This window comes from Myotis yumanensis, unplaced genomic scaffold (assembly GCF_028538775.1).
Source record: "Myotis yumanensis isolate MYYU_CA2020_CCGP unplaced genomic scaffold, mMyoYum1.0.hap1 SCAF_1, whole genome shotgun sequence".
NCBI classification, from domain to species: domain Eukaryota; kingdom Metazoa; phylum Chordata; class Mammalia; order Chiroptera; family Vespertilionidae; genus Myotis; species Myotis yumanensis.
This window is the reverse complement of record NW_027223752.1, coordinates 63,845,022-63,868,117: the sequence shown is the minus strand read 5'-3', so window position 1 is coordinate 63,868,117 and position 23,096 is coordinate 63,845,022. Positions and strand designations below refer to the sequence as shown.

Genomic DNA, 23,096 nt, shown 5'->3' with positions numbered 1-23,096 from the left:
TAATATACTTTTATTGATTTCAGAAAGAAAGGAAGAGGGAGAGATAGAAACATCAATAATGGGAGAGAATCACTGATCGGCTGCCTCCAGCACACTCCCCACTGGGGATCAAGCCCGCAACCCAGGCATGTGCCCTTGACCAGAATCGAACCCCAGTCCTCAGGCCAATGCTCCAATCACTGAGCAAACTGGCCAGGGCAGGTTTTTGTGTGTTTTTAATTAGCCTGCCGGGTTATTATGATATAAAGTCTGAAAACTGATACAAGGTCCCACTTATGCTGACATAATGTCCCATCTTTAATACAACCAGCACAAAGTAAAGTAGGACTAACATCATGCTCTTTATCTATGATGTTCTACCAACTTCAGGATGTCATATACTTCAAAAAATAAAATTAGCCCAGCCTGTGTGGCTCAGTGGTTGAACATTGGCCCACGCACCAAGAGGTCCCCGATTCAATTCCTAGTCAGGGCACATGCCTGGGTTTCAAGCTCGCGATCCCTGGCAGGGGCCATGCAGGAGGCAGCCTCAATGATTCTCTCTCATGGTTGATGTTTCTATCTCTTTCTCCCTCACCCTTCCTCTCTGAAATCAATTAAAATAAAATAAAATTTTAAGAAAACTAAGGCTAAGAGATTTAGATTTCTATTTCTAAATGTATCAATAGCCTTGCATATGGATTACCTTCAGTAGAAAAAAATAACTTCATGCTAAGCCTCTACACTTACGTCATGGACATACTTAGACCAAATAAAGGTGTAGCAGCCCACCAAAGACTGAACTGACAGCTGATTACACCAACGTATCTTCTCCGTGCAGAACACCATTGTCAACAGTGTGAGGAAACACAAGCCCTAGTACTACTAAGATTTAATAGATTTGCCTTCTAGAGAACATGATGAAACAAGCATCTTCAGAAAATTTAAGTATAATACTAATTATAGCTGTAGAGACTTTAGTGTTATAGAAACATGATTACTAGTTGGAAAGCTGTGGAACCAAAGAAATGATACTCATTAGAAAACTAAGTTGCCCTGAACTCTAAGGTTTGTTTGGCTTGTTTGCAGAGAAAGAAGCGATGGTATCCATCAGTGAGTTCCTGCATGCTCAGGCTACCTGCAAAGGGACAGACACCGCACAGCCAAAAATGCATGCTCAAAATGAAGTCATGATTCAAAAATGCATATAATAATCTGAATTCCTCATGACTTGTTTGTTCTACCTGTTACCATTTCTAACTCATGAGGTACTCAAGAGCGGAAAAAAAAAAAAAAAGAACTATGAAAGATGTGGCCCATTATAAATACATCTCAGAGATAAGGGGGTCAAGGAGCAAACCAAGATCCAATCTGATATTTATTTTCATTTGAATAGCAAACATCAAAAATATACCTGGCATTTTCTAACAATTACAGAATGACCAGATGCTTCCTGTTGATGGAACAGTGTAGAACTACAGACAGAATCTGACTAGAGTTCACAGAAACAACTGGAAATGAATTTAGCTTCATTTCAGAACCATTAAGTCAACGTATGGCCTTAAATTTTCACATCTACATTATAATTGCCCCTCAACATAGAAAACCCAGACTGAATCAGATAGAGAACTCTAAGTTACAGAACTCTGAGTTTACTTGAAGGGTAAATATATGCATTACAAAAGTATTGTTTACCAAAGGTTTCACTACAGGGTTCCTTTTAAATCTAGAGTTCCTAAAGTGCTTTGAGAAGTGTCCTCGCTTCAAAAATTACATTTACATACAAGTTTTCACAAGCACATCCAATATGGAACTCACATTTCATTTGTGTACAGAATCACAAGGGTTATGCAATCTTTATTCGTAATGCTGTTTATGCATCTAATTCCCAAACTGAAAAAAGTTAGAGCCTAAGAAAAAAGTGTAGAAATAAGCCATCTTATCCATACTTTTAAAGTGACTGGTAAAAAAAAAAAAAATTCTGGTATAATATCCTGACTTGACTTGTATGGTGAGCACAAGCTACAAATGACACATTTCTCAGTTAAAAAAAAAAAAAAAAGTATATAGTGGATTGTTCCAGAGGTTTTATGGTGTGATACCACAACAGATTGAATGCAGAAGTAGATTTAAGAATGTCTTCCATTCAACCAGTCATTTAAAGTCTTGTAGAAATGCAAAACAATGTCACTCTTCCACCAACATGTCACTTCTGTTAACATGCAGTGAGTTTATTTACTTTTGTTATTTTAAATACTTAAGAGAAAAGTTAAGAAACGCAGATAAAGCAGCCTTTAGTTTCCTTACATTCAACGTCTGAGCCTGAAAGTGGAAGTGTCAAGGCTGATGGTTACACGTTCCTGAGAAATTTAAACCAAACTGGGTGGGCCTATTATGTGAAATAAAGTAACCTATCTGCAAAAAGAACGTGCGACCGCTAACTTCGACCTGACAGATTACAGTGCATCTCCAATGCGGATGGCACACGACAAGGATCCCTTCCTGACTGCATCAAACCATCTTCCAGATAAATACTGTACTTCCGAAAGTAACTTGCCTGAACGCGGACAGCACCTCGCTGTCCAGGGAGCACTTACAAATACTCGCACACTCCCAAGCCCCCTCCAGACGCTCTGCGGTCTCCGCCCCTCCTCTGAGCAGATGTCTGCCTGCCACAGTCCAATCAGCTTTAAAGCAAGTTGTGTGTTCTGCAAACAAGCTTAAAGTGGGGAGACGCACGCCCAGCGGGCCTGCAGCATTCCTCGGGGTTCCGTTCTCACGCTGCACCCCCGAGGCCAGGCACCCGGGGGGAGAGCTTCCACGAAGCACGCTTCAGGGCACACTAACAGCGCCCGGGCAGACATGACCCGGCAAAACTCTCCACTTCTCCCGCAGCCAAGCACCCGCAGATCCCGCGGCCGAGTCCCCAAGGCAGGTCCCCGCGTCCAGGGCGGCAGCCTTCGTCCCCGCAGGGCTCCGGTCCCCGAAGCCGAGGCAGTCGCCGCGGCAGCCCCACGCGGGACGGGGCGGGAAAGGCTCCCCGGTTAACCCTGTCAGGACCGCCCGCTCTGCCGCGGCCCCAGCGCCTCCCGGCCCCGAGGGCTCCGCGGCCCAGCGCGCCCGGGCCCGGCCGCCCTTTTCCCGCTCCGGCGAGCCCGGCGGGGCAGTCAGGCCGCCCAGACAAAGAGATCCGCGGCGCCCGGGCGGTAGGCGCCGAGGCCGGGCCGGGCCGAGCCGAGCCGAGCCGGGCCGCGCCTGCCCCTCTAGCCCGCTCGCCGCCCGCAGAGCTCCCGCCGCCCGGGCCCGACACCATCCCCGCCGGAGCCGCCGCTCTGGACCGGGCCGGGGAGGCCGCGGTGCCGGGGCCGAGGAGGGGGCGGCGGCCACCACCATGTCTGCCCGCCCCTCCCTGAAGCGGGGTGCCCAGCGGACAATGCGCGGCGGCGACGCGGGCGGAGCGGGCGCCCAGGCCGACCCCGCCGACCCCCGCGGAATAAGCGGGGCCAGGAGCCCCGGAAACCCGGCGCCTTAATGCAATAAACAGGAAATCGCGGGGATGATCTGGGTTCCGGGGGAAGTGGAATTATTTTTTACCAGCGAAGAGATCAACTTCCACATCCGGTGGTAACAGGGCCCTACACAGACCCGCACTGACCTGGAAAAGCTTTGGGAGCGGCGGCGGCGGGGGAGCGGCGGGAGGGGTGCGGGACCCGAGGCGCTCCGTACCCGGCCGAGCTGACGCGGCCCCGCTACACACACAGCGCTTCAGCTGCACAGGGCGCTATTTTCCGAAAATGCCGCGTCTGGTCGGCGCCCAAAATCCCCACCGAAAAGTCCCCCGTGTGCGCGCGGAGGGACACATCGTGTGCGAGTGAGTCCGCCTCCCAGCATCCCTCCCGGACCGGCCCCCGGCGGCCGCGCGCCCGAGCCCTTCCGCCCGGGCCGCGTCAGCGGGTCCCCCTCCCACCCGCCACCCGACCCCACTCCGGAGGGGAGAAGGGGGCGAGAGGGTGTGATTCTCGTTTTTAACGGAGGGGCAGGAAATGGGCCATTTCTAGAGTTGGGCCACACAAAGAAACCGGCGGAATGATCCGCTCTCGGCGCCCGCGAGTCCCGGCTCGCCCGGCGCCTGCGCGCACGGGTGGGAGTGCAGCCATGTGCGCGGGAGCGGGCCGCCGCCGCCACCGGGCTTTCCCGCCTCCTCCTCATCCTCCTCCGCGGGCTGGGAGTTGGGCAGCGGCAGTGCGTGTGCTAACCTCCCTGTCTGTCCGGCATGAACGCTACGGGGCGGGGAGTCCGGGCTCCGCGGTTCAGCCGAGGCGCCTCGCGGAGATGGAGGGCGGCCGGGTCTCCCTGAACAGCGGCCTTAGGTGCAGCTAGGCAGGCTGGGGCAGGAGTCGCTGTTGCGGTGCGAGGGGAGGAACGAGGATGGTCAGGTTTATGACGTATGTATTACTGTAGCTTTTTTTTAAAGCCTGATGCTGTCTCATACTTGGTAGGTCCTAATAACTGCTCCCTGAACTCCCCTGGGTGACTGTCCCCGGAGGTAGAGATGTGCTTTTTTTTGTGGCCAGAGTGTCAAGAGTTGTGTTTTGTGTTGTATTTAGAGGAGCAAAAGTTTATTTAGATACGGTGATGTGCAAAATAAAGCCTTATGAGTTTAATGTACGCGGGCCAACTTGCTCAGAAGCCCAACGCACTGCTTTGTTTCTGGGGGTTTCTATTATTGACTTATTTTAGAGAGAGAAACATCGATTTGTTGTCCCACTTATTTAGGCATTTATTGGTTGCTTTTTTTTTTTTAATTACATCTTTATTGTTCAGATTATTACAGTTGTTCCTCTTTTTCCCCCCGGTTCCCACCGCACTCTCGGCCCTTACCTTCCCCCCCCCCCCCCCCCACAGTCCTCATCCATGGGTGCACGATTTTTGTCCATTCTCTTCCCGCATCTCCCACACCCCTTCCCCACCCCACCCCCAGAATAGTCAGTCCACTCCCTTTCTATGACCCTGATTCTATTATTTCACCAGTTTATTCTGTTCATCAGATTATTTATTCACTTGATTTTTAGATTCACTTGTTGATAGATGTGTATTTGTTGTTCATAATTTCTATCTTTACCGTTTTCTTCTTCCTCTTCTTAAAGAATACCTTTCAGCATTTCATATAATGCTGGTTTGGTGGTGATGAACTCCTTTAGCTTTTCCTTATCTGTGAAGCTCTTTATCTGACCTTCAGTTCTGAATGATAGCTTTGCTGGATAAAGTAATCTTGGTTGTAGGTTCTTGCTATTCATCACTTTGAATATTTCTTGCCACTCCCTTCTGGCCTGCAAAGTTTCTGTTGATAAATCAGCTGACAGTCGTATGGGTACTCCCTTGTAGGTAACTGAGTTTCTTTCTCTTGCTGCTTTTAAGAGTCTCTCTTTGTCTTTTGCTCTTGGCATTTTAATTATGATGTGTCTTGGTGTGGTCCTCTTTGGATTCCTTTTGTTTGGGGTTCTCTGTGCTTCCTGGACTTGTAAGTCTATTTCTTTCACCAGGTAGGGGAGGTTTTCTGTCATTATTTCTTCAAATAGGTTTTCAATATCTTGCTCTCTCTCTTCTTCTGGCACCCCTATAATTTGGATGTTGGTATGCTTGAAGCTGTCCCAGAGGCTCCTTACACTATCTTCATATTTTTGGATTCTTTTTTCTTTTTGCTTTTCCAGTTGGGTGTTTTTTGCTTCTTCGTATTTCAGATCTTTGACTTGATTCTTGCGATCCTCTAGTCCAGGGGTCCTCAAACTACGGCCCACGGGCCACATGCAAATGCAAATACCAATATTATATTTGTTCCCATTTTGTTTTTTTACTTCAAAATAAGATATGTGCAGTGTGCATAGGAATTTGTTCATAGGTTTTTTTTTTAAACTATAGTCTGGCCCTCCAACGGTCTGAGGGACAGTGAACTGGCCCCCTGTTTAAAAAGTTTGAGGACCCCTGCTCTAGTCTGTTGTTGGATCTCTGTATAATATTCTTTATTTCAGTCAGTGTATGCTTAATTTCTAGTTGGTCCTTTTTCATATCCTCGAGGGTCCCACTAGATTTATGGACAGTCTTACTAAATTTATCAGCGGTTTCTAGAAAATTCTTGAACAGCCTTATAACCGTGGTTTTGAACTCTATATCCAGTAGTTTGCTTTCTTCCATTTCTGTCATTTGTGACCTGTTTCTTTGTCTCCGCATTTTTTATGCTTCCCTGTGTTGATAGAGTGGCTTTGTTTGCTAGGTGTCCTATAGGACCCAGTGGCTCAGCCTCCCCAATTACCTGAGGTGGGCACTCTGGGTGCTCCCCTTTGTGGGCTTTGTGCACAGTCTTGTAGTTAAGCCTTGATTGTTGTAGGCATTACTGGGAGGAATTGACCTCCAGGCGAATTGGCTGTGAGAATCAGCTGTGTTTGCAGTGGGAGAACTTCTGTGCTGGAGACACCCTTCTGGGGCAAGACTTGCTTCAGTGGGGCTTTGGTGCTCTCTGAGTTTGCCCCCTGAGTGTGTCCCTTATGGATCTGAGGAGTTGTAATCTGGATGGTCCCACTCTGACCACTGGGTACACTGGCTCTTGGATCTCTAAGGAGGTGCTAATTTAGCCTCTGCCTGAGGCTACCCAGCAGGAGCTATGGAGAGATCTGCAGATTCTTCTTCTTTGGGGTTTGGTGGTGCCCAGATGAGGCCCAGCTGTGAAGCAGTGCAAGCTGCTGTGGGGCCTTGGGCCTTCTTTTGGATGTTCTGGGTCTCTCTGACCCAGCTGCAGTTGGTTAGGTAATTTTCAGATTGCAGAGGGCCAGGCCTTTCATATGCAAAAGTCTCTGAGCACAGGTTGGGTGGGGCGGGATCTCAGGGAATCATCAAGGCAGAGCAAACAACTATGGCTGATCCTCAGCCCTGCCCTAAGAAGCCTGGGATCTCATTGTCCCCTGGTAATCGCTGCAAGCACCTCTGAGAGAAATCCGCCCTCAAGTTCCGCCCGATGCCAGACAGTCCAGTTTCTCCCCGTATGAGTCTGGGTCCCCAGAGACTCGCCCAGAACTGTAGTTGAGAGCAGTCGGGAGCTTGTGACTCCCTCCCGATTGAAAAGGACAACCGCGTCCTCAGTTGCCAGCCCTTTCCGTGAGCACCTCCGTACCTCTGCACTTTACCTCCGCACCTCCTCTGAGTCTCAGTGTGCTTTTCTCTTTCCTTCTAGTTGTAGGATTTCCACTCAGCCAGCCTTCCTGTGGTTCTGGATGATGTCCGTTTTGTCTTTTAGTTGTAGTTTTGAAGTGGTTGTGCCAGGCAGCTATTTCAGGCGTTTACCTATGCTGCCATCTTGGTTTCCTTTCCCATTGATTGCTTCTTGTATGCGTGCTGACAGCAGATCAGGTCAAAGCTGTAACCAACTGAGCTATGGGGCCAGGCCCACACCAATGTGTTTTTAATAGAAGAACCTGGGAATGACTTTCCTTCCCAGCTTCCCCAGCCTGCTACCTGTGCAACCTTTGGCATACTGTATCTAGGAATTGAGGCTATCTGAGACAAATCAAGAGAGCTGACAGGTTTAATAAAGTCCATATTGCCCACTGATTTTTTGTGCCCTGGGATAAGTAATCGTTTTCTCCACTTACCCTTTTGCAATATGTGGTAAAGATTTGTACAGTTTTTCTATGACTTTTTTTTAAGGGGAGAATGATGATTTTTTAATTTTCTTATTTTAATATATTCTATTGATTTTTTACAGAGAGGAAGGGAGAGGGATAGAGAGTTAGAAACATCGATCAGCTGCCTCCTGCACACTCCCTACTGGGGATGTGCCCGCAACCAAGGTATATGCCCTTGACTGGAATCGAACCTGGGACCCTTCAGTCCCCAGGCCGACGCTCTATCCACTGAGCCAAACTGGTTAGGGTGTGTGACTTCTTAACGCATTGTGCCTAAAACAGAAGCAGAGTGCACGGCCTAGGGGCCATCTTCTGTGTTTCCTTTTGGTCTAATATTTTCATTGCTTCAGTTGATAAGAATTTTGTCAAATTTTTGGTCAGACGTTCTTCTTTAACTGAGTTCTTTGAATTTATTCAGCTGATGATTTCTCTAGCATCCTTCCCTTCATTGATCTTATGCTGTAGAATGCAGACAAGTAGGGATCATCAGTAGAATGAGGGTAAACTGTTGACTACTGTGAACTCTCAGAGGAGAGGAATCTCTTAACCTTGGGAGGCAGGAATGGAATGGGACTGGAGAAGTAATTAGCTTTAATAAGGGAATTGTGGAAGATCCTTCCAGGCAGAGGAAGCAGTAAGTGCAAAGGTTAAGACGCAAACTCTGAAGAAATTGTTGGGTGAAGAAGATAATGCTATTTCAGGAGTGCCTGAGAAGTCTAGTCGTGAAGGCCAGAAATGCCATGTGCAGGAATTAGCTTTTGAGAGCTAAGAAGAAGCAGTTGAAAGATTTTATGTAAATAGAAGCATCATAAGGATTTGCATTTTAGACAGATGACTATTGCGCAAAAATCAGAGGCATGGCAAACAGTAATGGGTGAGAGATTATTGAGATAGAGGCAAATAGGCCTGAAGAATACTACCAAAGTGATTGAGAGCTTGGTGAGTTGGTCGACTGGGAAAGGGAATAACAGAGGGAGATGTCAAAGATGACTCCCAAAGTTTGTTGGGAGAACAACTGGGAGAATGACAGCATCTTCATTGAGATTAGAAACCAGGGGAAAGAAGTACATGTTAGGGAAGGAAGAAGGTTTTGCTACGACCTTGTAGAAATTGAAGTGCTTGTGAAACAAACCAGCAGATACGTCTAGTAGGTAATTAGAAGTTTATTCATTTACGTTGTTCCAAGAACACCCATCTGTAACTGGCACTGTTCTACGCACTGGAATAGATTAAGCAGCAGCAAGATCAACAAAGGCTCCTGCTTCTGATGGAGGGAACAGACTATAAGTTTTACAAAAGAGGAGGAAAAATAATATCCTATAATATGTTCCATGAAGAACATTGAAAAGCCTTGTTTTGGGGCAGAGAGTGGACAAAATTTTGGTTGTTGGTCAAAGATGGCCTCTCTGAAAAGGTATTCTCTGCTAAGACTTGAATGATAATAAGTAAAGGGCAGTATTTGAGACCAAAGGGAATAGCAGGGCAAAATCCAGAAGTGAGAGTTTGTTGTGTTTAGCAAGGAAGCTAGTGTGGCTGAAGTCTAGAGGGCAAAGAAAGGAATGGTAGAAGATGAAGTCTGCATCCTTGGTAAGTTTAAGTGCTCTAGAACAGCGGTTGCCAACCAGTGGTCTGTGAGGTTCAAAAGGTTGACGACTGCTGGTTTAAGGAAACCTTTGGAGCAGCGGTCGTCAACCAGTGGTTCGCGAACCACTGGTCCGTGAAGTCCGAAAGGTTGGCGACCCTGCTGTAGAAGCCATTGAAGGGTTTTAAGGAATGGAGAGTAACAGTAACGATAAAGTAAATGGGTTGAAGATGTAGTTTGTTGCTAAGAAATCAGACATGAGTGAGGGAAGGGGCAGAATAGTGATTCCCGTCGGCTAGTGTGGCTCATGGTTGAGCCTCAACCTATGAACAGGAGGTCATGGTTCAATTCCTGGTCAGGGCACATGGTTTGCGGACTTGATCCCCAGGAGAGGATGTGCAGGAGGTAGCTGATCGATGATTCTCTCTCATTGATATTTCTATCTCCCTTACTCTCTTAAATGAATAAATATATATGCACATACTAGAGGCCCAATGCACAATATTCGTGCACCAGTAGGGTCCCTAGGCTTGGCCGGCAATCAGGGCCAATCTGTGGGGCAATTGGGGGCCCCCACTGGCACCCACCTTGGCCGGCCTGGCGCCAGTCACCTCTCTCTGCGGGGCAATGGTGGGGTGATCAGGGGGCCCCCAATTGCCCCCACCCACCTTGGCTGGCCTGGGGTCTTCAGGCTGGGGGTAGATCCTGTGTTAAGTGTCTGCCCTGTGGTGGTCAGTGCATGTCGTAGCGACCAGTTCCACTGTTCGGTCGATTTGCATATTAGGCTTTTATTATATAGGACTAGAGGCCCAGTGCACAAAATTCGTACAGGGGTGGGTGTCCCTCAGGCCAGCCTGCACCCTCTCACAATCCGGAACGCCTCAGGTAGGGTCCCTAGGCCTGGCCAGCGATCAGGGCCTATTGGGGCTTTTCTTCCCCTGGCTGCCAGCAGCTGACCCTGCCCCCACCACTGCTTGCCATCTGTGTGGCGCTGCCCTCCCCTCCCCCACCACCAATTGCCTCCCTCTGCAGGTGTGGGGTGCAATCACTTAGCTGGCCTGGGCCTCCCTTGCTAGGCGATTGCTGGCCAGCCCCACACACCCGCCACAGCATTGCTGGCCTCCCCCTCTGTGGGGCAATCGATCATGGGCCCCCCCAGATTGGTCACCCCACAGAAGGAAGCCCCTCCCACCCCTTGCAGCGCCACTAGCTGGGTGGCCTGGGCCTCCCTCTGCAGGGCAGTCGTGGAGCCGCCCCCCGCACCCCCACCCCATAGATCACCCACCGGCCAGTGGCCTTGGCCTCCCTCTTTGGAGCAGTCGATTGCAGAGCTTCCCCATCAATCGCCCCACAGAGGATGGCCTGGGCCTCCCTCTATGGGATGAGCATGGGATGATGGCAGGGTCCCCTTGACCAATCGCATTGCACCCGCTGTGGCTGGTCTGGCACCAGTGCATATCATAGTATGGTTGTCCGGGTCATTCTGCTGTTCGGTCAATTTGCATATTAAGCTTTTATTATTATAGACCAGAGGCTCAGAGCATGAAATTCATGCATGGAGGGGGGGGCGGTCCCTCAGCCCAGCCTGCACCCTCTTCAATCTGGGACCCCTTGGAGGATGTCCAACTGCTGATCGGGCCTAAACCGGCAGACAGACATCCCTCGCAATCAGGGACCACTGGCTCTTAACCGCTCACCTGCCTGCCTAATTAGCCCTAACCTCTCTGCTTGCCTGCCTGATTGCCCCTAACTGCCTGTCTGCGTGCCAGCCTGATTGCTCCTAATTGCCCCCCCTGCCAGCCTGATCGCCCCTACCTTGCCCCCTGCCGGCCTGATCGCCCCTAACCGCCTCTGCTTCAGCCCCAGCCTAAGCTGCAGTCTGGCCTCCCTCTGCCGGAGGCAACCTGGCCAATTGGGGGAAGGCGCTGCCCCCATCACCCTACTGCTGCTGCCACTGGCAGCCACCATGGCTGCCTGAGCCTCAGGCCTAGCAGCCGGGCATGGCTGCCTGAACCTCAGGCTGGCCCTAGGCAGCGGCAGCCACCATCCGCAGCTTGCCTGAGCCTCTGGCAGCTGCTGCGGCTTTGTCCAGAAGAATGTCTGGAAGACATCCACCCTAATTAGCATATTACACTTTTATTAGTATAGATTTTTAAAGTGATTCCAAGGTTTGGGGCATGGTTGTCCAGACAAGAACTGTCCAATATAAATATTACACAAGCCACGTGTATAATTTTATAGTAGCCACATTAAAAAAAAAAGGAACAGTAGTTTTTTATTTAACCCAGTTTATTCAAGAGTATCATTTCATATGTGATCAGTATTAAGTATTACATATTTTTAAACATTTTACATTTTATCATTGTTAAGTGTTTGAAATCTGGTGTGTATTTTACCTGACAGCATATCTCAATACTTGATTTTATAAGATTAACAGTAGCCAAAACCGGTTTGGCTCGGTGGATAGAGCGTCGGCCTGCGGACTGAAAGGTCCCAGGTTCGATTCCGGTCAATGGCATGTACCTGGGTTGCGGGCACATCCCCAGTGGGAGATGTGCAGGAGGCAGCTGATCGATGTTTCTCTCTCATCGATGTTTCTAACTCTCTATCTCTCTCCCTTCCTCTCTGTAAAAAATCAATAAAATATATAAAAAAAAAAAAAAAAAAGATTAACAGTTAAAAAGCACATTCATGCCCTAACTGGTTTGGCTCAGTGGATAGAGCATCGGCCTGTGGACTGAAGGGTCCCAGGTTTGATTCCGGTCAAGGGCATGTACCTTGGTTGTGGGCACATCCCCAGTAGGGGGTGTGCAGGAGGCAGTTGATCTATGTTTTTCTCTCATCGATGTTTCTAACTCTCTATATCCCACTCCCTTCTTCTCTCTATAAAATCAATAAAATACATTTTTTTTAAAAAACATTCACATACCCAAGACATTCCAAACATGCTTAAAAGTATTGCAGTATTTGAATTATGTATCAGTTTTTTAAATACAATTTTAAGATTACAATTTCAGATCTTAAATTAGCCACATTTCAAGTGCTCAGTAGCTACATGTGGCTAGTTGCTACTGCATCGTGCCATGGAATCTAATGGAATGTGTAGAATCCACCTGGGAAGGCCTTGGATGCCATGTTACAGTTTTGGGATTTTACCCTACAAAAAAAAGGAATAGTGGATAGTTTTTGAACTAAGGAGTGACAATGTTGTCCTTGAGGCTAGGAAAAGGCCACTGCGTTTCCAGCTGGTGATTCAGGACCAAGAGCAATCCTTCAGTTGAGTCCTGCATTTCAGGCTCTGGCCCTTAGCCCTTTCTATTCAGAAGTCTGATTTTTGTCAGTGCTCTATAAAAAGTGGTCCATAGGACAATGCCAGTCTGCAAACCCTTTATTATTGGACCATGATTAAGCATTTACAGAAATTGAGAGTAAGAATTTAGAAACTTTTATAACAACTTAACACAAATTTTTTGTTTGTGGATCTAATAAAAATATTGGTCTTATATTGTGTATAACTTTATTTTCTTTTTTATTACCCTTTTCTAGTAATTGGTTTTTATCTTTTATGATCTTTCACCCCAGATGCTTTTGAGGCACTGCTCCAGAGGCACTCAAGATGAAGGAAGTCATCCTAGCTGGTTTTGCTCAGTGGATAAGGGTCCTGAGTTCAAGTCCAGTAAAGAGCACATGCCTGGGTTGCGGGCTCAATCCCCTGTAGGAGGCGTGCAAGAAGCAGCTGCTCAGTGATTCTCTCTCATCATTGATGTTTCTCTCTCCCTCTCCCTTCCTCTCTCTGAAATATATATATATATATATATATATATATGAAAAGCATAATATGCTAATTAGACTGGATACCTGAACTACCTTCCGGACGAAGCCTCGGCTGCAAGGGCCAAGGCAAGCCACCGTGGCTGTGAGGGCCAAGCCACTTGCATGAATTTCGTGCATCAGGTCTCTAGTCATCATATATAATAAAAGGGTAATACACAAATGACCAAACTACTGAATGACTGTTCGCTATGACGTGCACTGATCACCAGAGGGCAGATGCTCAATGCAGGAGCTGCCCTCTGGTGGTCAGTGCACTCCCACAGGGGATCTCCGCTCAGCCACAAGCCAGTCTGAAGGCTGGTGAGCACAGCAGAGGTGGCAGGAGCCTCTTCCGCCTCTGCGGCAGTCCTAAGGTTGTCCGACTGCTAAAGGGCACAGGCTGGGCTGAGAGGACCCCCCCCTTCACCCCTTCAGTGCATGAATGTTGTGCACCAGGCCTCTAATATATATATATAAAAAGATGATGGAAGTCAGGGCTGGACCGGTGGTGCTCGGTTGGGCTTTTGTCCCATGCACCAAAGGTTGCCATTTTGATTCCTGGTCAGGGCACATGCCTGGGTTGTGGGTTCGATCCTGGTAGGGGGCTTACAGGAAGCATCTAATCAATGTTTCTCTGTCCTCTAAAAATTTTTTAAAAATAATTTTTTTTTAAGTTGAAGGGAGTCAAAGGGACCAAGTTCCCAGAATACTTACCTAATCCAAATGCCATTTTTCCATTATAGTGAGAACTCTAACAGCTAGGAATGACATCTGCTTCATTTCTCCTTTCATATAAAAATGGAAGGCTACTAGGTTTACCGGTTAATAATGGCGGATTTTGTAATCAAAACACGATAATTTCAAAAGAAACATCAAAAGTGCTTTATTCAAAGTAATGTCCATCGCTAGCTACACATTTCCCCCATCTTTCAGGTAATTTGTGGATACCATCCCAATAGAACTTTTCTTGTTTAGAGGCAAACCATTCAGAGACCCTATTTTCCACTTCTTCGTATGTTTTGAAGTGCTGCTCAGAAAATGCGTGTGCTATCAATCGGAACAAGTGGTAATCTTAAGGAGCAAGGTCTGGTGAATATGGCGAGCGGGTTAATACTTCCCAGGCAAGATCTTTTAACGTGTCTTTAGCTGGTTTTGAAGTGTGTGATGGTGCATCATGAAGCAAAATTACTTTGCCGTGTCTTCTGGAACATTCTGTTTGTTTCTCGTCAAAGTGTGGCTCATATTGATTATTTGTTGTCAGTAGCGATCAGTACTAACAGTTTCACCTGGTTTTAGAAGCTCATAATCCACCACACCTTCCTAATCCCACCAAATGCAGAGCATTTTCTTCTTTCCGAATCGATTTGGCTTTGCATTCAATGTTGATGGTTGAGCTGGATCAACCCATGATTTTGTGCATTTGGGATTCTTAAAGTCCACTTTTCATCGCCAGTTCCAATTCAATGCAAAAATGACTTTCTTTCATGCCGTTGAAGCAATATTTTACTGATGACTTTTTGGTTTTCCATTTGTCTTTTGTTCAGTTGATGTGGCACCCATTTTCCTTCCTTTAAAATCTTTCCCATTGCTTATAAACGATTGGAAATTGTTTGCTGAGCAACATTTAATCTTTCTGTGAGTTTTTGAGTTTGACATGCATCTTCATCCAGTAATGCTTGTAATTGTTGGTCTTCAAACTTTTTCAGTTGACCTGGACGACCTTTGTCTTTCACATCGAAACCATCACTTTTAAAGTGCTTAAACCAGCTCACAAGTATCTTGAGATGGAACATGTTCACCATAAGCTTCCCAAAGTATTCAGCAGCACTTTTCTTCAAAATAAAATAATGAATAAAAACTTCCCACAAATGCTCTTTTTTTGGCACAAAATTCAACATTTTTAAGCGTAAAAATATCTATGATGTTATCACCTTCACCAAATTTGACATGAAGTTTTGAAGCTTGTCAATACAACAAAATAGCATACATATCAAATCGCATATATATCAACAGATGTGTAACTCCATCTATTGAAAAAAAATCCGCATTATTAATCAGTACACCTAGTACATGGAAATAATCAAATTGATAATAGTTACCATTTATTAAGTGCTTCCTATGTGCTAGCCACTATGCAAAGCCTGTTACATATGTTGTCTCATTTAGTTGTCACAACAACTCTATAAGATAGGTATTAATAGCCCCATTTTTCCAACAAGGAAACTAAGGCTAAAATAAGTAGTTGACTTCCCTAAAGTTACCAAGGTAGAAAACGTTAAAGATAGGATTCCAATAAAGGTCTAATTTCAAAGTTATTGTACCTATTCACTTTTTTGCCATCATATTTCTAATACCTAGCAAATTCCCTGGCACAGCAATTCTACATTGTTTTTGAGAGAATACATGAAGTTGACTACAAACATACCTCCTTTTATTGCACTTCATGGACATTGCATGTTTTACAAATTGAAGGCAAGACTGTCTGCTAGCAAAAAGATTACAACTGGCTTTATTGCAATTCTTGCTTCATTGCAATGGTCTGGAACCAAACCACAGAATCTCCAAGGTATGCCTGTACATCTCCCAGATGATTCATTGGTAACTTTTGGACCAGAGTAAGGGGAGGTAGCAGTATTCTAACAGCATCAGGCAAATGAGTTCATTTCTACAATAGAAATATATCTGCTCTGCTCCTACCTAGAATTTATAGAACCACAAATCAATTTTTTAAAAAGACAACTCAGTGTTAAATGGGTAAGAGATTTGAAGAGACCTCATAAAATGAAATCTAAGTGGCCAAGAAACATGTAAAGGTGCTCAACTTTTTTAATCATTAGGAAAATACAAATTAAAACTACAGTGAGATACTACTGCATGCTCACAAAAATGGCTAAAATGGAAAACAGAAAATGCCAAGAGTTGGAATAATTGAAACGACATTGCTGGTGGGAACGCATATTGGTATAGCCACTTTGGAAAATTCACATTTCAAAAAACAGGCCAAACCAAACTACATTTAGGAATATATAGGTGTAAAAATTAAAAGAAGAAATGATTAGCTTTAGGGGAGGGGGCATATCTCAAAACTGCCTAAATTTCATCTTTCTTAACTGTAGTAAGGGTATTAACTTTTTTTTCATTTATAACCCTTTGTAAGCTATTAAAAGGTGATATTAGCCCATTCGGTGTGGTTCAGTGGTTGAGCGTTGATTCCTTGTCAGGGCTCATGCCCGGGTTGCAGGCTTGATCCCTAGCAGGGGACATGCAGGAGGCAGCCAATCAATGATTCTCTCTTATCAATGTTTCTATCTCTCCCTTGTCCTTCCTCTCTGAAATCAATGAAGGGTGTGTTTTTTTTAAGAAAAGGGCATATTAAATTTGATGTCTTCCATGTCTCTGGATCCACTCAGTTCATCAGTTTGTTACTTAGATTCCACATAATGATTGCAATCATGTGATACAAAAAGCTTTTTAAACATCAGCGTGAGGGCTAAAGAGTTAAGGATGGTTGAGATTTGAGTCTGATGGAGATAATAGTGACAGCCTGAACAAAACAAGAAAACCAAAAGAAGGAAAAGGAGTTTTGGAGAAAGATAGCATTCTATTTTATACATGTGTTTAAGATCATGACAGAACATCAAGGTGGAATTGCTAAACAGATACAGAACTTATAGTTTGGTATTCGGAGAAAAGGTCAGAAATGTTGACAGATAATTAGAAGTTATCCACAATAAAGGTGAAAATTAAATCCATGGAGTAAATGCGATCAGTGGGAGAGAATATAGGAAAATAAGAATACTGAGGACAGAGGCACTGAGAAGTAAAGGAAGCGAGGAAATCAGCATTCATTGAACACCTATTAAACTTCATGTCAGCTACTCTGCATTAGTCATCTTATGTCATTTCCCTCAGATTTCAAAGTAGCAAATTTAGCCTCATTTGGTTAATTGACTTTGTAGACTCAAAGCAAGAAAAAGAGCCAGCACTGAAGATCAGCTTGACTCAATTTGCACAGTACACTACACCATTCCCTGAAAAACAAGTATCTCTTGCAGAAACCCATGGAGAATTTGAGTCAAAGTAAGGCAAGCCCTGAGGGAAAAAAACCATTAGATTTTTGTGATGTGTCACCAAGGGATTCCTGGAAAGTGTATAGCAGTGCCTGCACTCCTGTTTGTTTTGCTTCTATGTGTGTGGGTAGTCCAGACAAACCTTTGTGTTTTAGACCTCTGGACAGTAAGAAAACTTTGAAGATGGCAACTGTGAAAATTAGTATAATGAAAACAAAGTCATTTGTTAACGCCTAGCTAGATACTCTTGCCAGCCAAGTGCTTTGAATCTGAAGGGTTGAAAGAGAAAAGGAATAACTCATTGATGTGGTGTTCGCTGCTTTGTTCATGTACTGCCTAGAACCGTCTTGAGCATCACCAGTGGTATGGGTCCTTTACATTGGGAAACACCAGGATGTTATGTAATAGTGTTCACTTTTTACAGTGCAGTTTCAGTCACCTGAAATTCTTAGTGAAAACATCAAGATGGCTTTGCCAGCCACGGTCATTAAAACTTGAATGAAAGATAGCCCTAGCCAGATGGCTCAGATGGAGTGTCCTCCCGTGTAGGAAAGAGTTGTGTGTGTGATCTCCACTCCAGGCACATACGAGAGGCAACTGATCAATGTTTCTCTCTCACATTGATGTTCCTTTCTCTCTGTCTCTCCCTTCCCTTCTCTCTCTCGAATCAATAAAAACACATCCTTGGATGAGTAATAAATATATATATAAACTTGAATGAAAGATAATTTTTACTGGTAATGAACACATACCTTTTAGAAAGCAGCCTCAAAATTTAGAGTAATTGCTGTAATCAATGAGGAAGATTCTTTCCTATTTGATTTATTAAAACTGTTTATTTACTATTAGGATAGCATTTTAGCATTAAAGAAAAGTAAAGTAAAAGTATTCCACCACAATACAATTACTGGTTTTTTTGCCTGCATGTTTTTAGATTGACACAGGAATAATGGGTGCATTTTTGGCAGACACTGCTGAAGAATTTTAAATTGATTGCAGGAGTATGATGTCTTCTATCTTTGTCTACCTCCTCTTTCTAAGTTCTAGAAGACCTCCGGTAAGTAAGTGAAATTCTTTGGCAAAGTTACTCATTTCAATTCCCCAGACTCACTAAGAACTTTGATTTCCAGGAATTGGTTAGGCACAGCCACTTTACTCAAGCTTATATTTTACACACCACAGTTAAGGTTGCTTTTGGGCTGTCTTATATTCTTAGTCTATTTTAAGGTAGTCAGCATTTAATAATTGTTGGTTGGTTATGGCTCCCAGCCAGATTTTTAAAAATTATTTGAATAATCTATCCACTGGTGCAAAATATTTTTTTTTTAATTCTCACCCGAGAATATGTTTTTATTGCTTTTTTTAAAGGGAGAGAGAGAGAGAGAGAGAAACATCAATCAGTTGCCTCCCGTAGGCGCCCCAACTGGGATTGAACCTGAAACCTAAGCATGTGCCCTGACCCAGAATCAAACCCACAACCTTTTGGTCTATGGCAGTGGTTCTCAACCTGTGGGTCGCGACCCCTTTGGGGGTCGAACGACCCTTTTACAAGGGTCTCCTAAGACCATAGGAAAACATATATAATTACATATTGTTTTTGTGATTAATCACTATGCTTTAATTATGTTCAATTTGTAACAATGAAATTGGGGTCACCACAACATGAGGAACTGTATTAAAGGGTCGAGGCATTAGGAAGGTTGAGAACCACTGGTCTGTGGGCTGATGCTCCAACCAAGTGAGCCATCTGACCAAGGCACAAAAAGCTTTTTAAACATCATCAGCTGTCTTCCATTCATACAGTTCCCACTCGCAAGGTAACTAACCTCTACTCTTACTTTCTTGTGTATTCTTTCAGTTTTTTTATTGCCTATACACGTAAGTAGTAATAAATATTCTTATTTTTCTCTTTTTATTTAACGGAAGATACCATATACACTCTTGTGCTCTTTGCACTTAAGAAATCTTGGACTTCTTCATATTAAATGCATAAAAGGCATCATTTTCTTTTTACTCCTGCAGATAATCTAACCAGTCATTATCCAGTTGAGGGACATTGAGTTTCTAATCTTTTGTATTCAACTTATGCTTAGATGAGTATCTTTATACACACATCTTTCAATTATGTCTTCTCTCAATCCCCAGAGTGGATTTGCTCTGCAAAATGGTATATATGTATTTCTAATTTTTTAAAGAAATCTTTATTGTTGAAAGAATTACATATATCCCCTTTTTTTCTCCATTGACTCCCTCCAGCCTGCCTCCGTTCCCCCCTCCTCTCCGCCCCAGACCTTCAGCACCCTATATTTTGTGTCCATGGGTTATGCATACATGCTTTCAAGGTCTATGGTTGATTATCTCCCACCCACCCACCTTCCCTCTGAGATTGCACACTCTGTTCCATGCTTCCATGTCTCTGGATCCATTCAGTTCATCAGTTTGTTACTTAGATTCCACATAATGATTGCAATCATGTGATACTTGTCTTTCTCTGACTGACTTATTTCACTTAGCATGATACCCTCCAGGTCCCTCCATGCTGTCTCAAAGGGTAAGATATTCTTTTTTACTGCTGCGTAGTATGCCATGGTATAAATGTACCACAGCTTTTTTATCCACTCATCTACTGATGGGTCTTTGGGCTGTTTCCAGATCTTAGCAATTGTAAATTGTGCTGCTATGAAAATAGGGGTGCATACATTCTTTCTGTTTTGGGTTTCTTATAATATATTCCTAGAAGTGGGATCACTGAGTCAAATGGCAGATCCATATTTAATTTTTTGAGGAAACTCCATACTGCTTTCCATAATGGTTGCACTAGTCTGCATTCCCATCAGTGGTGTACTAAGGTTCCCTTTTCTCCACATCCTTGCCAGAACTTGTTATTTGTTGATTTGTTGATGGTAGCCATTCTGACAGGTATGAGATGGTACCTCATTGTCGTTTTGATTTGCACCTCTTGGATGATTAGTGACTTTGAGCATTTTTTCATAGGTCTCTTATCCCATAAAGACTTCACCAAAAAACTATTAGATCTAATAAATGAATTTAAAATGTCCTCTTTGGAGAAGTGTCTGTTTAGGTCCTTTGCCCATTTTTTAATTGGACTGTTTGTCTTTTTTGTGTTAAATTGTATGAGTGCCCTATAAATTTTGGAGATTAAACCCTTATCAGAGATAACATTGGCAAACATGTTCTCCCATGCAGTGGGCTTTCTTGTTATTTTGTTGATGGTTTCTTTTGCTGTGCAGAAGCTTTTTATTTTGATGTAGTCCCATTTGTTTATTTTCTCCTTAGTTTCCTTTGCCTTAGGAGATGTATCTGTAAACATATTGCTATGAGAGATGTCTGAGGTTTTGCTGCCTATGGTTTCTTCTAGAATTTTTATGGTTTCATGACTTACACTTAAGTCTTTTATCCATTTTGAGTTTATTCTTGTGTATGGTGTAAGTTGGTGGTCTAGTTTCATTTTTTGCATGTATCTGTCCAGTTTTCCCACCACCATTTATTGAAGAGACTATCTTGACTCCACTGTATGTTCTTGCCTCCTTTGTCAAATATTAGTTGAGCGTAATCGATTTCTGGATTCTATTCTGTTCCACTGATCTATATGCCTGTTCTTGTGCCAGTACCAGGCTGTTTTGTTTATGGTGGCTTTGTAGTATAACTTGAAATCTGGTATTGTGATTCCTCCAACTTTGTTTTTCTTTCTCAAAATTCCTACAGCTATTTGGGATCTTTTTTGATTCCATATAAATTTTTTGGAGTATTTGTTCTAATTCTGTGAAATATGCCATTGGTATCTAATAGGGATTGCATTGTATCTGTAGATTGCCTTGGGTTGTATGGACATTTTAATGATGTTGATTCTACCAATCCATGAACCCGGAATAGTCTTCCACTTGTTTATATCTTCTATCTCTTTTTTCAACCTCCTGTAGTTTTCCTAGTATAGGTCTTTTGCCTCCTTGGTTAAGTTTATTCCTAAGTATTAATCTTTTCTGTTGCAATAGTAAATAGGATTGTTTGTTTAATTTCTCTTTCTGAGAATTCATTATTGGTGTATAAAAAAAGCCATAGATTTCTGGATGTTGATTTTGTATCCTGCTACATTGCCTAATTCATTTATTAAATCTAGTCGTTTTTTGGTGGTCTTTAGGGTTTTCTGTGTACAATATCATGTCTTCTGCAAATAATGAAAATTTTACTTCCTCCTTTTTAATTTGGATGCCTTTTATTTCTTCTTCTTTTTTTAATTTTATTTATTTATTTATTTATTTATTTATTTTTATTGCTTAAAGTATTACAAAGGGTATTACATATGTGTCCTTTTTTTTTCCCCGCCCTTGACAATACCCCGGCTTCCCCTACCCCCCAGTGTCTTATGTCCATTGGTTATGCTCATATGCATGCATACAAGTCCTTCGGTTGATCTCTTACCCCCCTCCCTCCTGCCCCCCAACCCTCCCCAGCCTTCCCGCTGCAGTTTGACAATCTGTGTGAGGCAGCTCTGCCTCTGTATCTATTATTGTTCAAAAGTTTATAATGGTCTCTATTATCCATGAATGAGTGAGATCATGTGGTATTTTTCCTTCATTGACTGGCTTATTTCACTTAGCATAATGCTCTCCAGCTCCATCCATGCCGTTGCAAATTGTAAGAGTTCCTTCTTTTTTACAGCAGCATAGTATTCCATCGTGTAGATGTACCACAGTTTTCTAATCCATTCATCTACTGATGGGCACTTAGGCTGTTTCCAGATCTTAGCTATGGTGAATTGTGCTGCTATGAACATGTGGTATTTCTTCTTGTCTGATCACTGTGGCTAGGACTTACAGTACTATGTTGAATAAGAGTGGTGAAAGCGGACATACCTGTCTTGTACCTGTTCTTAGGGGAAATGCTTTTAGTTTTTGCCCATTGAGTCTGATGTTGGCTGTAGGTTTGTCATATATGGCCTTTATCATGTTGAGGTATGCTCCCTCTATTTCCACTTTGCTGAGAGTTTTTACCAAAAATAGGTGTTGGGTTTTGTCGAATGCTTTTTCTGTGTCTATTGATATGATCATGTGATTTTTGTCTTTCAGTTTGTTTATGTGATGTATCACATTTATTGATTTAGGAATATTGTACCAACCTTATATCCCCAGAATAAATCCCACTGGATCATGGTATATAATCTTTTTAATATATTGCTGGATGCAATTTGCTAATATTTTGTTGAGGCTTATAGCATCCATCATCATCATGGATATTGGCCTGTAATTCTCTTTCTTTGTAGTGTCTTTACTGGTTTTGGAATTAGGATAATGCTGGCCTCATAAAAAGAGTTTGGAAGTGTTCCTTTTTTTTTTTTTTTTTTGATTGTCTGAAATAGTTTGAGGAGTATAGGTGTTAGTCCTTCTTTAAATGTTTGGTAAAATTCCCCTGTGAAGCCGTCTGGACTTGGGATTTTGTTTGCTGGGAGTTTTTTTGATTACTGCTTCTATTTTATCAGTTGTTATTGGCCTATTCAGGTTTGCTGATTCCTACTGATTCACTTTTGGGAGATTGTATTTTTCTAGGAATTTGTCCATTTCATCCACATTTTCCAGCTTGTTTGCATATAGTTGTTCATAGTATTTTCTTACAATCCTTTGTATTTCTGTGGTGTCGGTGGCAGACAGCAACCCCGCTGCTTTTCACAGCCAGGTGTTATGTGGGTATCCTTCTCAGTTGTAGTGCTCTGAGATTAAATCCCAGAGTTCTCAGTGGCACCCCGCCCCCCAGAGCTGAGATATATTTCTAGAACTTCAGTTGCTGTCTGTGGGTGCCCAGCCAGCCCTTTTTCACCTCTACCCCTCCTACTAGTCTCTATGCCAGTGATGGTGAACCTATGACACGCATGTCAGAGGTGACACGCGAACTCATTTTTTTGGTTGATTTTTCTTTGTTAAATGGCATTTAAATATATAAAATAAATATCAAAAATATGTC

The 23,096-nt window shown here is 43.7% G+C and overlaps 1 protein-coding gene and 1 pseudogene across 10 annotated transcripts in view; one reads left to right on the top strand and one right to left on the bottom strand.

The window, feature by feature from the left end:
- The window catches only part of GABPB1 (GA binding protein transcription factor subunit beta 1), a 66,480-nt gene extending 62,651 nt beyond the window's left edge, over window positions 1-3,829 (bottom strand). For 9 of the 10 annotated variants that reach the window (XM_070423061.1, XM_070423102.1, XM_070423078.1 and 6 more), the window contains exon 1: window positions 3,635-3,829. The gene's annotated coding sequence lies outside the window, so the exon portion shown is untranslated. Of the gene's footprint in view, window positions 1-3,573; window positions 3,584-3,634 lie in introns of those variants that run through there. The other variant, XM_070423072.1, reaches the window with a different exon arrangement.
- Window positions 3,830-3,834: 5 nt separating this feature from the next.
- Window positions 3,835-23,096, top strand: part of LOC139015387 (large ribosomal subunit protein eL39-like) — a 30,343-nt pseudogene continuing 11,081 nt past the window's right edge.